At 43.1% G+C, this 18676-nt stretch overlaps 1 protein-coding gene across 2 annotated transcripts in view; it reads right to left on the reverse strand.

Annotated features, from left to right (window-relative positions):
* chrm2a (cholinergic receptor, muscarinic 2a) overlaps positions 1-18676 on the reverse strand; it is a 63707-nt gene that overhangs the window by 18460 nt on the left and 26571 nt on the right. For both annotated transcript variants that reach the window (XM_084039099.1, XM_084039100.1), the window contains exon 2: positions 17713-17862. The gene's annotated coding sequence lies outside the window, so the exon portion shown is untranslated. The remainder of the gene's footprint in view (positions 1-17712; positions 17863-18676) is intronic.

Here is an 18676-nt window from a genome sequence, read left to right on the forward strand (position 1 = left end):
AAATATATCTGTAGATCAGCCTTCTCATTCGCGAATGAGCCGGTGTTGGATAATAAGCAATTACTCTGATGAATGGATGCTCCATCAAGGCTAAAAATAAAACCATAAAGGGTGCTATTATTTCACTCTGTGTCCCCTGAGAGACATAGAAATGATTAAAAGGGGGTGAGCTAGCCTGACTTTTAGCCCCTAGCATGGCTAAAGCTCCAAAAATGCTACAATTCCCACAATGCAACTTGATAGTGTCTCTTACACTCTTACTGTATTCTAAATTCGTAACGCACCTTTCTGTTAGAGATTTGTCATCTACTGTCTCAGTCAGAGATGACCCTGATGACATCACTTGGGTTATTTTCTTAGACAAATCTCCTTCGGGGCCACTTCACACAGATATTTTCATGGCTTGAGTCATAAAGTCCAAAGCTCCTCAACTGGTTTAATGTGTAAACTTATTGTAAGTGGAGCTGAGTGGATTTCCAAATTTAAAGGTACCGTGTGGAGTTTTTGGCTACTAGTATTGGATAAAGGTTTTATGAGTCAGTCCCTGTTTTGTTTGTATTGGGACACAAATAGTCCTGCTCCTGCTTACCATCGATTTTAAAACATTTTTTTTTGCAAATATTTTATGAGGAATAGAATGTACTCATCACATTTGTTAGCCCTCGAGGATACCCACAATGCATTTTGGTGGGAAGGTAAAGGTAAAAAAGAAACTCCTCAGTGTATCTTCTCTAAACTTACTTGGGCTAAAAAGGAGGGATGTGCTGTCAGAGTGACCTACATTAGGAAACACTTTTACCCTTGTGCCTGTTAAGTTTTGACAGAATAATGCAAATAAACCCCACAGCAAGTCTGGGATGTCCAGGCCTCCTGGGGATGCGGCTACAGCCAGTACTCCTATCAGTTACAGACAGTTGCCTGTCAGTGTTACATAGAAATGACTTCATTTTCAACACTTCACATGTCCATAAACCTCTTACAGATGACATTTTAGCATACATCAGCGTGAGTACCCTGCCAGTTCTTTGCAATTGAGCAAACAAACAAAAAAACCCATCTCTATTATTCTGCTCCCTCTCTCTCGCCATCTATTCTGTCCCTTTCTGCTCAGCTGTGTCCATCTCTTAATCAGATTAGGACATTATATTTGAGGTTGTTGGCCTAATCAGTGTAATAAAGGGTCTCTGAGAGCACTGCTGCCCATTAGCATCATTAGGGCTGCAGCTGAAAGGAGGGCTTTGTAGACTCTGCCTGGATCTCTGCTGCTCGGAGGAGGTGAGCATCCATCTCTCAGGTGGGCCTATTGATCTGTTTACTCCCATATGAGCCGGCAGGACTTGTAGGAGTTAGCCACCACGCAGGAGATATAAGAGCTGTGTTCTCCGGGAGAGTCTCTGTTGTGTTGCGTAACGACTTCATTTCTGCTGCTGCCTTTCAAGTTTAGGAAAGTAATCCTGTGGCGAATACTGCTTTAAAATGTTGGTGCGTTATATCCTACATTCAGATTTTTGTAGTGTACAGAAACTTAAAATGCGTGCATGCTAGATCTGCACCGCTTTACGACGAGTGTCATTGCTGAGACGAGGACTGCAGGATCAAAAAGCTGGGACTGAGCTCAGCGAAATTCGGATGAGCAGTCGGTGCTTGGGGAGCGAATATTGTCTGTCTGGCCGTAACCCAGAGCTATGACTTTCTCAAATCTATTGTTTTAGAGTGTGTGCATTTTCTTGTCGCAATGACATTGAGTGGTTTTAATCTCGCCGGCCTCACGCCGCTAAGCGCCATGCGATGGCACGAACCGAGCAGGAGCGGCTGCCAGGCGTCACTCCAGCTGGACAGCAGCAGCTAGACTCCGGGGGACTGGCATCAGTATGCTACACTTAGCCACGGCGCCGTTCTGTAGCTGCGAGGGAGCGGCTTTGCCAGTTTGATTTATAGCCCCAGATTAGCAGCTGCATCGGAGACTGGAGGTTATCGTCCTCTTGTGCATACGGAGAGCGAGGAAGGTCTCGAGCTAACTTTTTTGAACCGAGAGGCAGCGTATGTGCAGAAGCGCCTGCATGCACATCGAGTCCCTGCTGTGTCAATATGCGTATGGAAATGAGAAGGTGTAGGGTCCGTGCTTTCGGGAACAGTCATTATCAGTGAACCCTGCAGTACTAAAAGCAGCAGCTTTGTGCATGAAAGAGTGGGGAGGCTGTAGTGAGCAGCCAGAGAGACCAGACTTCAGTCACGGGTCACTGCACACCCTTAGCAGAGAGCTCCTCAAAGACGTTTCCTCTGCTAGCTTCCGTCAACCAAGGATAGTTTTCCTCACTACAGATTTCACTGATGTAATTGCCAGAAGTTCAAAAGTGCATATTTTGCAAGTTGCTAACTACTGGGGAGCAAATTGATAGAGCAGTATGGTATTATATGATGAGTTTGCTGTTAAATTAATTTGTTAAAATTCTTAGAGACAGCAAATTCTAATAAAGCTGAATGGAATGTGTATTAAATCTGATAATAAACCACAAAGCTGTGCAGGGAGCAGGACTGAATGTCAACCTGGAACTCAAAACCATTACATTGCAGTGCAACTGCATACTGTCAGTGGTATTAAGGTAATGGGATGCACCTCGTTTGTGTATACAATGTAATGAATTTGAACATATAGGCAAAAAATATCTGCCTCACCATGTATTTGGTTCCAATGCTGGTTTCAACAAGTGATTCCCAAAAAGATCAACATGTTTAAAGTAACAGTCTCAATTTAATACTCACCATTAGCAAAAGATGACTTATTTCTATATAGTTAATCTTAAACCAGAACCAGCTAGTCTACGCAGAGCAGAGTATGAGAACAGGGTGCTTGGAAACACTACCGCTTTCGTCAAATCAACACAAAATTAAGCTTTAAAATGATGTATTGCTTGTAATATTTTACTCCCATTTCGTCACAAACGGAAGGGAATTTCACACTCCCACACCAAACATCAATTTGCAAGATTGCAATGGTTATGTTATGATACTCGATGCAGCCCCTTATTCTCATTTGAGAGCCAAAGATTGATTAAAGTCAGTTGTATTCAACTCACAGACAGCCACAGTGCATTCAAAATGAAAAATAAGAGTTTAAAAGTAGAGTAGAGCTGAAGATTGTAACTCTTTTATTAAAACATCCCACATGGTTTGCAGCGAAATATACAATGTCAGAGCTATTGGTGGCACAAATATAAAAAAAAAAATATATATATGCTGTTCCCTTGACCTGTTGACAAGAGTACAACCCATTTTTCTGCCTGCATTTGTAATGAATGTTATAAACGTAGCTGATGTAAAAGCTTTATGAGTAATGAGGCCAGGCCACACTCTGAAATCCTTCTGAATATCACTTCCAAAGAAATGTTGCAGCGTTTTTAATGATTTAAACACCTGAGCAATTAATCCTGAAACAATAATTGCTATTGATAGAACGACAGCCAAATGCAAAATGAACGTGTCTGAATTGTATATCTGACTGGTCTTCATGTCGTTCTTGAAGTATTGATCAGATGGAAGATTTTTCTCTCTGGCCCTTTGATTGGCTGTGATGAATGGGACAGAAGGCTAATGGCTAGTGAAGCGGAGTGATTTCCCATCATGCCAGAGTTGTAGAGTAGGGAGGAAGGCGTCTGATGGAAACTGGGTAAAGTTGATCATATCTAACTGATTCAGCGTACTCTGTTTCTTCAGCCCGTGTTGGACAAGCCCTGAAAACTTTCCTCAACAAAGGACACAAGAACATCACTGAGAGCTCCTAATGCAACACCTCTACTCAAACTGTGATGTTGTTACAATGCAGCGACGTGCACAGACTTTTTGAGGGTCTGTTGCTCTAAGCTGAAAAAGGGTGGTGAAGCAGCAGCGCAGGGTCACTTCGGTGGATCAAAGTCACCAATTTATGCATGAAAAGAAAACATTTCAACTTCAAAAATATGCTTCTGGAGTCCTATTTCTTTCCTTACTGAACAAAAAATAAGTGTAGGCCTACTTATTTTAACTATCTAACTATATTAGAATAAAAAGATCAGAATCTGAATTAGTCTTTATCAAGAAAAAGATAAATCCTGTCACAAGAAGTGCAAGTGTCATAGATGGACAATTTCATGGTGTATTTGACTGAATGGACCATCATTAACTAAATGAACATCATGCTATATTTAAAAAAACTTCAAATTAGCGATTGAGACCTTTCTCATAGACAATCAGACTTCTTTTTGCAACCAGAGGAGTCACCCCCTGATGGCCAGTAGAGAGAATGCAGGTTTAAGACCCTTCAGGTTTGGCTTTAATCTGTGACGTCTATACTAAAGTGAATTGTTAAAACTGACTTTGGTGTTTCCATTTCAGTTTTAGGTCTCAGTTCACTGCAGCAAGAGAGTCTTATTCGATAATGAAAAACGTATTTAATACAGTGTCTACTTTGCTCAGCATTGATCGGTCACTTCTACTTAAAAGTTGAATGAGGTAGGACCCTCCTCGCTCTACAACAGGAAACTGAACTTAAAAATAAAGGTGCCACTGCGGAAAGTTCATTCAAACGCTTGTGACCCGCTGGTTGGGAACCACAAAGTATTGATTTCCTACAATTCTCCACAATGGCTCTGAATCCAAATGTGCCTGAGAGCTTTTCATCAACTGCAGCTTTGCCAAAAGTTCAATAGGCTCTATATTTTCTCGTTTTGCAATCAGAATGATTCGTGGATCCCTTTTTTATTTTCCGTAATCGTCTTGCACCTCACAGAGTTCCTCACGTTGACACATCCCCACTTCATATCTGGCCAATCATCTGTCTTCCTGCATCCCTTGAACCAATCTGTTGCCTTTTTAAGAGCTATTACTGCAGAGCCACCAGCTCTCTATCACCACCATGATCTCCAGATCCGTCCAGGAGATTAAACTGTGGGATTCTATTTCCCACCTACAATGGCCTTCCTCCGCCAACATCAGCAGACTAGTCCCGAGGGATCCTGTCCCATCTCCTATCTGCGACGATCTCCGTATAATGAAGACACTTCAGCTTGATGGTGCCCCAAGTTTTTTCGCTTTGGCTATATCAGTTTGCTATACATTTATAATTCAATATTCAAATGCAGCACGAGGCCCTCTTGCACTCTGGTACATTAAATCTCTCCCTTCAATTTAGCTGTTGCTGCTCTCTCCCAGGATATAACTTGCCATGACTTAGCTGAAATTTAGCAATAAACATATAAATAAAAGCCAACTTAACAAATAACACAAAGGTGCCTTGTAAAAAGGAGCCTTTAAAGAGAAAATCAAACTAGTAATAGTATTTTTGTGTAGATTTGTGCTTTTTTTGTACTGCCCTGTACTCGGCTCCTTACAAATTGCGTCTCAAGCCGACAGCACCCTCAGACCACATCAAGGTGAACCCACATTCAATACAGGACAGAGACAATTAGAGTGGCGGAATAGAGACATGTCTGGCATGTTGCCAGCCTAAGCATCTTAGAAAAAAGTTGTCGAACAATGTCTTGTTGCTACCATTCAGCGGAGGGATTACTTAATACGATTACCGGGGGCCGCCAATCAACCGTGGTGAAAGCAGCTCATAATTACAGCGAGAAGATGAGGAAGGTGTATGACAGAGATTAGAAAAGGTGAACTCCAGCGAGCCATACTAAGTAGGCCCCCTCACCCGGCTCGAAACTCACTCCCTGTGTTTACAACTGGAGTGCCGCTAAATTTGATAGATGAGTTTTCATAATGAACTGTTAATGCATTGTTTAAAATTGAAAACGGGCCTCGCACACTGTTTGTTCTGGCCTGCTTTCATTTGTTTAACGTTCGCATAAACTTCACCGTGTTCGCTTGTTTGCTGGTTTAAGGGTCTGTTCACTCAAATCATTTATCATTGGAACCAAAGGGTCACTGTGTCAAGTCACAAAGACAATGGACAGTGTGCTGGAAAGACGTGTTGGAAAGTGAATGTGTTGGCTGTGTCTCCTTTTTGCTTTCTTCTGTACTGTACTTGCTATTTTTAATGCAAACACTTAGTATTGTGAAATGTTTCCAGATCAGAACCGCCGGACATTTCTCACCCTCAATGGTCACCACCTTGGCTATGTGTAGAAATACATATGAAGAGGCTACAGCTAGCTAAGACGGCACCACAGGGGCTAAGGAAGTACAATGTTTGCCATAGCGTGTCATATGTTCGTCCTTTTTAGTTAAACATGCTAGCATTTGCATAGCTATGAACACAAAGTGAAGTTGAGGATGATGGGAACACTAGTTTTTGAAGATTTAAACCAAAGTATCGAACAAATGGAAACGGCGCAAATTAATGAAAGTCTATGGGATCATCACACTGATGACAAATCCTCCTGAAGTGGACATGAATGTACAAATTGTATGGCAATCTACCCAATACATTCCAATCAAAACCACTATATGATCCCATAGTGGTACTAGAGGAAAAGTCAGTTACTAGGATTCATTTTCTGGATACCATGAATGTTTGTATCAATTTGCTTTGCAATCCATCCAACAGCATTTGGGATATTTAAGTCCCCAAAATGATAAACTGACCCACATCGCCATTCACTGTCATTAGTAAATAAAGACTAAACATATCGATCTTGTGTAGTTGGAAAATATGTTTGATTTGGTGGAGCTTCAGAGTCTCAGGTCTCTTACCCCCTCTGTGTCTCCTCCTCTATACGGGGTGCCGTTCATTTCCATCACATCATGTAGACGTTGACACTTAATTTACTCGGCTGCACTGGGATCACTGCATATGAATTGCGGGCTACCTGGTGGGATTGTAAATCTTTCTAACCGGCATGCCCTCAAGGTAAACAAGAGTGAATGTTCTATCCTCTTGAGGTGAATTTGCGGTGACTATGATATGTAGAGGGAGGGAAGCCCCAAGATGTTTATTTGATGTTTATTCTAATGATGGGGAAAGAGAATTCTCTGAATGAGACATGACAGTTTCTCCCCACGGTAGTGTGTGATTGCAAAGCCATTGAATTAGGATGTCATGAACAATTTAGCACAGCTCTGGTTTCTGCATGAATATAACTGTTTTTGACCCATTGAATTGATGTCCAGTCCACTTTCCCTGGCCATCCTAATCATCATCCATCTAAAGAATTGATTAGGTTTCCTGTATACGATACAATCAACATGTGTGATTTAGTTGACGTTTGTCCGAGCTGGTCTTGAGGAAATAGTTCTTCAGGGCAAGAAACGTCGTCATTTTTGTTCTTCAAATGTATGTTGTAAAGTACATTTTCTGTACAGTTGTCATGCTTTTAATCATGTCTCTTAAGACACGATAGTTGACCATGGAAAGATGCTACACTGAAGGAAAATTCCCAAATGTTAAAAGAACCAAATGATGAGTTATCACGTGTGTTTCAGCATGTGGCACCTCATTATTTCGGCTCATTTGCTAGCAATGCAATCTGTGTCCTGGAAATTGAACGTGTCCATCCCTAAGCCAGTGTCCAAGTGATTTCATGAAAGAGTGCACAAAGTCACGGCCGTCTCGTTGCACTGGACCAACATGTAATAAGATCCCCCCGATGAGATCCACACAAGGTCTTTGAATGTCAAAATAGAAAGTTCCTGCGCCGCCTATATCCCTGGGAGAGAAATGAGCCTTATCTCGGAGGAAGGTGGCCATCCCTCAGCAATTCCTCTCAGGTTTATCAGCCTGCCAAAGTTGAAGGCACAATGATGTCAGACATTAATCAAACGCTGTCACCTCACATTCAGCCACGTACCCTTTTCCTCCCCACCCAAATCTGGTCATTGTCCCGCCGAGGCCCCGCTGGCTGCAGATCTAAAACTCCTTTTGTTGCCGTGCGCCGGTATCAGACAGCTGGCGGACTTTTGCCGGAGCCATGTTGAAGACGCAACATGCGGAGAGTGCAGAGCCCATGTTAAAACTCTTGTTCAGCCACTTCATTATAGTTTTATTGTTGCGATTGCATTGCAGAAGAGCTCTTAGAGGCCGGCCCCCTCGCAGAGAGCAAAGACGAAGAGGCTGCCGAGAATAATCCCGTCATCGGGCGGGATGGGGAGAAAAGAGCTCCTTGTGAAGAGGAGTTTGTTGTGTCTTCATCTCGACTCCCCACCAGCCACTCATTCATTCTGTTTAGAAATTACTGAGTGCTATTGATGCGCCGAATCGAAACCCTCACAGGAGGGGAGAGGCTGTCATAAATTGAACATCTTGGACACCGTGTGGCCGACTGAAACTCTCCACAGGGTCATATTCATGTCGGAGCATTAATCTAATGTGGGGAGCCAGAGGTTTGTCTATGTAGAGCAAAGATTGAAGAAAAGTCTGTCAGTGGTAAGTGTTTGATTCTGCCTTGGGGAGCACTTTAACTGCTGTGGTTGATCTTAAATCCTTTTTCGGAGGACTTACATTTTCAGATGGATGATTATCTGGGTAAGGAATAGCAGGGAGCCAGATGTGACCCCTGGAACACGACGCTTCGTTCGCTCGGAGAAAAAGGATGTTTCGATTGAACTTGGTGCCTCCATCTACTATTTCAAGTCAGTGAAAGGTGTGACCTCTGAAACGAGGGATCTTCAAAGAGTCAAGGTAAAGTGCAAACATTTTTCGGTTGGGAATGAATAGTAAATGGCAGACCGAGCCGCCTGCGATGATGGATGTATCATTAACCCCTGGAGAACGCCTTTGATTATGACGATATTTGCCGTTATGAAAACAGGTGCTATCCTCGTTCTCTCTGAAGCAGCCACTTTTTATTTTTTACGATCAGTGTGAGCACTTTATTGTGCGGCACTCGCTGCTACGAGGGATGACTAATACAAAAACTTTATGGAGAAGTATTTCTTTTACTGACGTATGATCCTTTTTCTCTACCACCTTTAAGCCAAGTGTACCAGCAAATGTCAGCGGCAGAACAATTACAGGTGACACACATTCATCTCCCACACACACACACACACACACACACACACGCCTGCCATCTTGACGAGTGAGAAGTCACGCAGAAAATTGCATTGTCATGTAATCCACACACTGATTGGCTGTAACATGTATGGAAATCTTTTCCCAAGTCACTGACGTGCTGGTGGGCATTTCAAAAAAGGCTTATAAAAGAAGATTATGTCCTGTGTATTATGTGTGCACACCGTGAGGTAATGTGGGGCTTCTATCGGAGTATTTATTCTAATTACAATAATAGCAGTGATGAATTGCCGTGATCTGAGCAGCCTCATCATGTTCCAACTGCTAATGCTCTGAGGACCGACCGCCATTTGCGATGGCCCCTAACCCCCCTGCAGGCACGACATTGTACATAGATAATTCAATACCTTTAGTCATTACAGTACAACAGGAGTCCTGTTTAGATTGACAGACTGCTAATGTCCTTCCCTGGCCGCTTTAACGTCACCCTGCCCCCGCAAAGACGATCGAGAGACTCTCTTGTGCAGTTAAATTAGCAGCTCTTAGGTGAGGCCGCGTCAGAGTCCCCTTCTGTGAATAAAGGGAAACTCACATGGCTGTCAAGGTGTGCCTCAGATGTTGTCAAGACTATCTGGGGAGATGGAGACAACAAACAAGTTGATATACTTTGAAATATTAAAAGAACACATTGGTCGCTTGCCTTGAATGGCTCTTATGAGCATGTGTGCTAAGCTTACAGAAAGGTTAAATTTGGGTATTGACTCACGTACATGGTACGCCCAATGATCCACCTTGACCTTCTGCCTAAAGGGTGATTTCAGTCTGAACACAAACTGAATTTTATAAAGGGCGGCCTGATTTATACAAAGGTAAGTCACGAGCGGGTTGAGGCCAATGCATGTTTCTATTGAATCAATTTGAGAACAAACTCTGGAGGCGGTGTGACTCAACTATACACAAAGGTACAGAGAAATAGAAAAAGGAGAGCAAATAGTGTGAAATCTTGAGGCTATCTATGATTATTGGACAATGGCCCACCTCAATGATTTACGTCAATGCCAACATTAAGGTTATAATGTGCCCACATATGTAGCATTGGTGGAAAGTAAGCGTGTGGAGGTCAGATCACATCTGGAGACCTTTAATTGACTTTGGCCTTTTCATTAAATGGAACAAGAATCTTTCCCTCATTAACGCTGGAGTTAACAAGCCCAGATATTGGAGAAAACGAAATGTAACTGAAAGGGATTTGCTGAGAGAAGGAAAATGTCTGTATGCAGTTTGTATTTACAGTTTTTCTCAATTGTTTACACACAAATACTGGTACTTGAGACACAATGACCACAACATGTAACTCATGCACCAACACCCTAAACTAACTCTGCTAAACTGCAAGCACAATTCCTGCTTTTACACTCAAATTGCAGTTTTAAAACACACTTTTTTCAAAACACTACACACAATTCTCTGCATTCGGCACAATTTTCATGAAGAAAATCTCTTGTTTTCACAAGGAACACACTGCCATTCAAAATTCTAAAGTTAATTTCCCTACTATGCACACTGACTCATCACATGTTGCACCCCAAGTGCAACAGGTGAGCTCTTCTGTTTTTGAGCAATGGATGCCAACATTGGCAACAGAGGCAGAGCCAGAGGAGTGAGAGTACGAGGAGGAGCCTAGCATGGATATTTCCCCCGCTGCTTGGCCATCGCTTGCATTGCCTGTGATGTGGATGAGGTGCTGTGGCCAGACCGAAACAGAAGAGAGGATGCGGGATAGTTGTTTTTTTTTTAACTGTATACAGTAAATTCTTCTGGTTTTGTATGTAGACCACTGTATATGCAACTTTGTGTTGGTTGGGATGAAAACTGTATACATTTCAGTATTCTTGTGGGAAAAATAAAATGTATAAAAACAATATTCTAAAATATTTTACAACAGATTTATGTATGTACTGTCTGTAGTGAGTGTAACACAAAAAGGCCTAAGTCATTATGGTAAATGGAGAAGAAGTGTTCATCGTGTTTTACATTGAGCACATCAGTGTTCAACTGGTTCTTATAAATGTCTATTCATATGATGGTTTGTGTGTGTCATTTGAAAACAAAATACCATTTTGAGAAGAAATAACATTGTTTTGAATGTAAAGTTTCATTTTGCAGGAGAATTGAGGGGTTTTGCCCATTGAGTGTGTGTTTTTTGATTTGTGTGTAGAGTTCTGAGAGTATGAGGCATGCGTTCAGAAAATGTGTGTAAACAATCGAGAAAAACTGTATTGCCCAAATCAGTCAAATTTGTGAATTTGTTTCATATTAAGTATGAATGCACCTTTTTGTAGCAGTGTAACATCATGCTACTTCCACCTATCCTACTAAAACTGAACAGTTGTTAGCACAGCCATGTTGGTCGTTGAAGAGTCTCATATAACATTGCAAAGAACACAATTCCCGTCTGTGCTGTTGACCCTTGTTTGACCTTTCCCTCTCATATTACGTTTAAATTGGGTTCAAGATTGGAGTAACTTCCACTAGTCAGCTGTTCTCCAATCCACGCTGATCCCTCCTTAATGTGACTGCTGCTTGCATGCTCATGTCTTTTCCCAATTCTTCATATAGGGGGGGGGGGGGGGGGGGCAGATCCATACAACATGCATAATTCACGCTGCCAATATGGCTGCCATGGATTGATTTATCATCACACACAGAATAAATGGCGGAGTGTGGATGTGTGTTTAGCGGGGGAGGAGTCGTCATTAATCTCCATGGCTGAACATAGCCATATGTAGATTCGGCAACATGTTTGCACTTGAGAGCACATTGAATATGTGATGCGATGCAAAATTCTGGGAGATAAATAGATTTTTATTGCGAGCCATAAGGTCACATGTTGCTATCATGTGGAAGTTTGGAAGACGTTCCATTGCCTGGAAATCCCACGGGGGCCAGTCGGAGACAGGACTGTAATCAATGACCTGGTTACAGTAATTACTGTTTACTTTAGCTCATTATTTTCACAGCTTTGATTAAGCAATAGCCCCCCCATGTGAAGCATATGTGGCCTTAATTGGTGGTTGCCAGGACGTGCGTCTCCCGCTTCTGTTGCAACGCACAAAGAGAGGAATGGAGGTCAGGAAGTGAGAGGTGCCTCCGGGAGCTATTCTCGGACCGGCCTTTTTTCTTTTTTTTGAGCCATCCACATTCTTTAATTGTCAACATGTGACAAAAGACGAACAGCAGTCCTCAGTCCGGCAGAGCAAACAGCACACAGCGGAAGAGAATGGTTCATATGTTGACATTTACAACCTAATTAAAAGCAAGCCAGCAGATGATCCACGCAGGGTCAGATGCTCATTACACACAGGTGGTTACACACAAAACCATACGGGTCCGACGCCATCCCGCACGCCATTTAGCTACTCCGCTCGCATTTAGCCGAGCAGCGCTAAACCCACCCGGCTGTAAAAAAACCTGCTCATTGGAAATCCTGAAACGATTTTAATACATTACCATGTCAGAGCTACTCACACTTGCGATATTAAAGATCTTTATGTATGCACATAAATTGCCTCCTGTGTTTTATTAGAGAGAAGAAATGTACGTAACAAAATGTATCAACGATTGAATTGTAAGCAGAACAAAAGTTATTAGAATATATTTGCACATCATTGCAGTATTATTTTCTTTTCTTTTTTTACGAGCACATACACACAAGGCTACCAGGGCTGAGCGGAGTCGGCTGTCACATCTGACTTATCAAGCAGGAACATGCCTCTCAGCCACTTGTTTCAATCTCGCTGGGAAAGTGGACAGAAGCTAAGCTCTGGTGAAGGACTTTGTTTAATACAAAGCTTGAAACACATTCTACTTTTTTCCCAGTTAAACCTCAAACTGACTGGAAACCAACATATACAAATCTCCATCAGTTTTGAAATAGCTATAACCCGTGCACGGATCCTCCTCCTCAATAATTTAGCGTCTACATCAGAAACACTGTATATCCCTCCTTCTGCTACGACAGCCGCTGCGTTCCCCATGCTCCGATCATTAAAACGTCCTTTGAGTCCTTCCCTGCGAAGAACGATGCCATGCCGATCGCACAATCCCGTTAACCCCCCATCCCGCCACCAGCGTCACATGCACAAACACTCGCTGTGAGGATATGCCATGCTGCGTTTGCTTGTGCAGAGCCTCCTGGTACGAGTCTGTAAAAACAAGACTTCATTATTACTGCTGCATTGTCTCACGTTGGACGATATCGGGCCAAAATATTGTGTTTGGATGAAATGCTCCAATCCGAAAAAATTGCAGCGAAATAAAGCACACAGAAATGTGTTTTTCCATGTGGATCCACATTCCAGTGTCTGAATTCAGTAGATTCTCATCAGTTAGTGTGTGTGTGTGTGTTAATCACTTGCAACTGGCTTTCTCTCTTTTTACTTTCACGGCTAATTGGCTATGCAGCACATGGAACCAGAGACCTGCAGGCGACAACACTGGAAGAAACTGAGATCACTGAAGCATGACACCCTCCCCCCAAATGACTCTATCCTGTTGTTAACTTATTCATTTTGTGCTTTTCTCTTCCCCCAAACACAACATATCCATCTTGAGCAGCGCAGGTCTTTTTCTCCATCTCTCTCTCGCCTCACCTCAATTTTAATTCTCACTCCTACTCAAAATGAGTGCACCCGTATCTCCATTAGACCTCTGGAAAAAAACGCCTGTGCAATTTCCTGGAAGATTAGAGTGATGGATTAACACAATATCAATCAGAGCAAACGCGGGGGCCTCCAAATAGCCCCGAACTATCGGTGAGAGAAGTTGTTTTTTTTTGTTTTGAGCAGTGGTCAAAGTGCCCCCACCAGAAACGTTTTCAATCGCGCTCAGCATGCTTTTCCCTCCCCGATTTCATTTTGTCCTTGAGTGTTTTTTCACGTAAGAACATCACGCTCGAAATCACATTAGGTTTCAATTATATAAAGCATGTTGTTAGTGAAAAAAAAAGACACAAGAAAGGCAGAACTACGGGGGCACTTGACAGCAGCCACCTCAGATGAGAAGACGAGCTCGTCCACCTGGTGACTCTTCATCTAATGCGACTACTACCCTCAACAAGCCGCTCGGAATAAGGTCACATCCCCCTGACCTCGGGGCATTATTACCCTGTAATCATGTGTTGCTCTGCATGGCTACATTTGTTATTTCTCGCTGACAGCCTAATGTTAGGAGAAAGCAATTTTACCTGATGGATGATCATAAGAGGGGGGAGAGGCTATATCAGCTTCATGCCTTGCCAGTGAATTATGCCCAACGAAAAATCCCATAGACGACCGAACCGGCTGCTCGCAATACCTGCCTCCTCAGATATACTGCCGTTCTGCGTGCTTTATACGGCGGGTTATTATTACCGCAAGCTGCGAGGGCCTTATCAGAACGCCCACGCGGCCCCATTCATTACTGTAGTATTTACCTGTCCTCTTCAATCAAAAAAGCCTGTCGTTCCTTACATTACCACAGCGCTGTGAAAAATTGTTGACTAATTTTCAGGCAGCATAGCTCGGACCGCTGATTCATAGGTCTCTGGCCATTCATGATCACACACATCAATCAGCTTCTGCTCCTCCGGTCCTCACGCTGCCTGTTGGCGGCAATAGGGATAACGTGTCAAAGTGGGCCTCCTCAATCTTGTCACTTTAAGTGCAATCAATACTGCTTCCCCACCAACCGAATGCCCCCCCCTCACACTAGGCTGAACATTTCAATCAATATCTGACTCGAGGCTAAAAACATCTGCAGAAGCAACAACAAAAGCAAGGCGGAATTAAATGCTTTACAATATACTGAAGACGGATGAAACGAGATGAAAACATTTGGGCCGTATGGAGAAAAAAAATGGGATTCTCTCTGACAGTCAGTTTTCAAATGAATGTCGACATTAAGTTACTTCTCGACGACAACTTGCATAAAAACTGAGCCTGCAAATTAACCATCAAATCACCGTTCAGTCAGCGTTGCAATACAATAAGCAGAACTGAATGCATTTTGACTATAAAATCAGCTCTTCCAGCAGCGTTTTCCACTGTTCTCCCCAAAGCCCCCATACATCATTGCGGGCAATTCTCAATGTATAGCCTGCCGTCGGCTTCCAGACAGCTCCAATCCATAAAAGCGAGCCTGCGGCTAACGTACCTGTAAATTAGCCTACCTGGGAAAATATTCACCGGAGAGGGTTTGATGCGTTCATCTGGGTGCTTGGCCCTGGAAAACGATTGTATTAATTGCCTGGAGGATTAAAGGACATGGACCTCCGCACCCCTCATGCATATTTGACACTTCTAGCAGCACGCTCTGGGCCCCCGTTGCAGCTAATGGATGATGTTTGGCACCGCGCCACATAAGCTACCAAGTTATGAGTTGGTACCACCCCCCCCCTCTCCCCCCTTCCGCCTATCTGTCTGAGCATGTGTGTCGGCTCGTGTTATCTCGAGCCAGCCAGGGTGAGCGTAGGGCCGGGTGGCCTGGTTGCTGGGCTCCCTAATTGGCACGACTGCTCCCACTACTCTTGCCCTCAAAGGCTGGCGCTGCCCTCTCCTGTTAATCTGTGCCAGGGATTTGGCTGGCTTGACACAGAACTGACCTGACGGTCCTTTACGGGTGTTATGTGCAAAATCACACTCTGGGGAGAAGAAGGAAAAAAATGGAGACAGATGAATATGCGGCCACTTAGACACACACACACACTGGGAGAGGCAGACATGCAGTTAGACTGACACACAAGCATCTACACACAATCGCAATCTCAGTGAAACGAAAGTCGCAATTCCATTTGAGATATTGGTCTGGACAGCTCTACACAGTGTAGTAGGTGGACCACCATCAAATAGTGTGTGTGTGTGAGTGTGTTCCCACGGTGTGAAGTGTGGTTGTTGATAAGTGCAACACACGATGTCCCTTTTTGTCTGCAGAGATCATCTGGCGCGACAGCGCGACCTCTGATCTAATGACCTTTGGAAACATCTGATGCAATCACACGGCTCGCTGCAAACTGAGCCACATGAACCATTTTGAATTATTTATTATTATTATTATTATAAGCAAGCAGATTTGTGCCTTGAGGTAAATGCTAAGGTGACAATGCCGACACGATGACGAGCTGATACAGCATGAACCACGTTCGCCATCTTGGTTTATCTGATTAGCAGCAAGCACAACGTCCAGCTGAGGCCGATGGGAATGTCATTAGTGTGTCACTTCAGTATGCCGTCTACTTACCTGAGATGTTGCCCTCATGCATGTAACTCATCCACTCTGAGCACTACGCTGTTTGTTTGTTCAAGGTCTCAGAATTACTGTAACATAATACACAGGATTCACAACTCCAGTCTGTAGTTCACGGTCCAAAGACAAAAGGGTCTGATATATATATGTTTTATGAATAAAAGCCTTGTGTCCTTGATTTGATCCTCCTGAACGCTGCCATTAGCGAAACTAGCACACATGCATGATTACGCTGCACAGAAAAGAAGAGGCAGATTCAGAGTTTTTCAAAAGCAGACGGACTAACAGTGGTGCTCGGGCCACTAATCCAGATTCAGCGTGTACCCCCACCGTGCCCTTGGTCTCGACCGCAAACCCCGACAGGTTTCAATCTCCAACTGTTGCTAATCCACCACCAGGTTTCTAAGCTCCGCCTACCTGCCGTCCTCTCCAACTACCTTTGAAGTCTCAAGTGTGTGTATAATATCTGAGTCCTGACTTGCATTAATTGATATGATGTTGATTAAGACTTCTTTGTTGTGTCAATTTCAGTGTTTGATCACATAACTTTACAATATGTGCATGTTCAGCATCTGTTTAAGCGTCATGTATTGATAGAAAAATTGCAAAAACATCAAAATGATTGGCTGAGATACATGCAAATATCATGGGTAGAGCTGTTTGTCGTGTGTCAGAGCGGAGCTGTCCTTAGTGCTGAAACAGACCAGAGATCAACAGACAGAAGGAATAGTTGCTTTCAAAGCCTGCTGGCTTTCCGTGCTTGTAAAGAGGAAGAGAGAACAAACAGCTGTTTCTACTTGTAGCCAAATCATTCGTAAATTCCAAAACTTATTTAGCCTTCTGTTGTTATCTAGCCTTTCTGAGGCTATAGCATTGTTAAATCCATGCATTTTCTTTTCTGATAAAAAAAAATCACCCCCTCAGTCACTTCATTTTAGTCGTTGGTTATTGCACTTAAAAAAAAGGGTCTGTGATGTCACTCAATACTCGCCGCCATGTGCCAACGTCAGTGCAGGAAATCTCAGGTACTTCCCTTAAAGAATGTCAGACCCAATGTGACCGCGTACCAAGCGTTCGACAAATTACCTGTATGCCTAATGACCGCATTATTTCACATGAATGATGCATACAATTTATATTGTGAATACATGATTTATTAATGCCCCCTGCCAGGTTTGGTGGAGTGATTCTGCTTTTGAAAGGAGTTATGCAAAATGTTAATATGCGATACATAAATTTGAGTGTGACCCACGAGCAGGTCAAATCATACGTCATAAGACAGACGTCACTCTTTTTTTTTAATGGAATTAAGGAAATGTGTGGAGCATGTGTGCACAGAGCGGGTGTGATGCCCTTATGATATTTGAACAGAATTGATAATGAGTCACGGAGCCGGGGATGAGTCGGGCTCATTTGGGGCTTGACTTGGCGTGAGTGCCATGAGTAAACACTCCAAATCCATTACTGCGGTGTCAGAGTGTGGGAGCACTTACAGCGGGTGTTAAGCAGTCCGTTGGGCTTTGTCGCACTCGGATGGCATACTCGGAGTGTGTGTGTTCAATGTTGCACCGGAGAGACTCTTTTTGACAGGAGGAGGCGATGGGCGTGTCTGGCTCCAGCTTCATGGTTATCAGCCATGGCCACTGTTTCAAAAAAAAAGGAGAAGAAAGTCACACAACATTAATCGTATGCTCTTCACGATCCCTGATTACATCACTTTTAGACGTTCAACGCCAACAGTTTAAGATGGTCTTAAAATTGTGGGTCCATAGTCAAAGAAAGGTGAAGGTATAATTAAAAGTTTGTTTAGGGAAATATGGTTTTCTGTATTCTTGCAACACACTCCGCCTACCAGCAACTCTAATAATAACATACATATACCTCTGACGTTCATCCATACAAGGAATATGACAACAACTTTTACAAGGTGGTTTTACATTCTCAAAGATAAGCTAAGCTTAACCAGCTCCCCTGCACAAAGGCAAATAAGCATATTACCCTGAATGTGAAACGGTGCCTTTTTTAAGAAGTTTGGAAGAATTGTGGTATTGTTGCATATGTCTGATAAAAACTTTGTAGGAATGTGACATGAATGACAATGTGTGCCTTTTCCCCACCTTCATACTGTAAAGCAGAGCAAGCTTCAATCATGGAACGAGATAAATGAAGAACTGACACGGGGGTTAGAGCTCGGAAACTGTACTCTTTAAGTCACTGACTCAACTGCAGAATGTTGATGTTGGCGAAACCGTAAAGGGATTCTTTTCTGGTCCTCCCTGATCAGAAGCTGTTTCAAGGGTAGAACAGTTACACGGAGGTGATTTAAGATTCAATGTAAATTACAGTCCTCAACCCCTACGGACCCGTAACACCCGATATACATAATGTACACATCCTGCCCGACACTTAGGAGGAAAATTATTGTGGCTTTGACCGCCTCCGATGTAAATGACTGTG

This window comes from Eutrigla gurnardus (assembly GCF_963514095.1).
Source record: "Eutrigla gurnardus genome assembly, chromosome: 21".
NCBI lineage: Eukaryota > Metazoa > Chordata > Actinopteri > Perciformes > Triglidae > Eutrigla > Eutrigla gurnardus.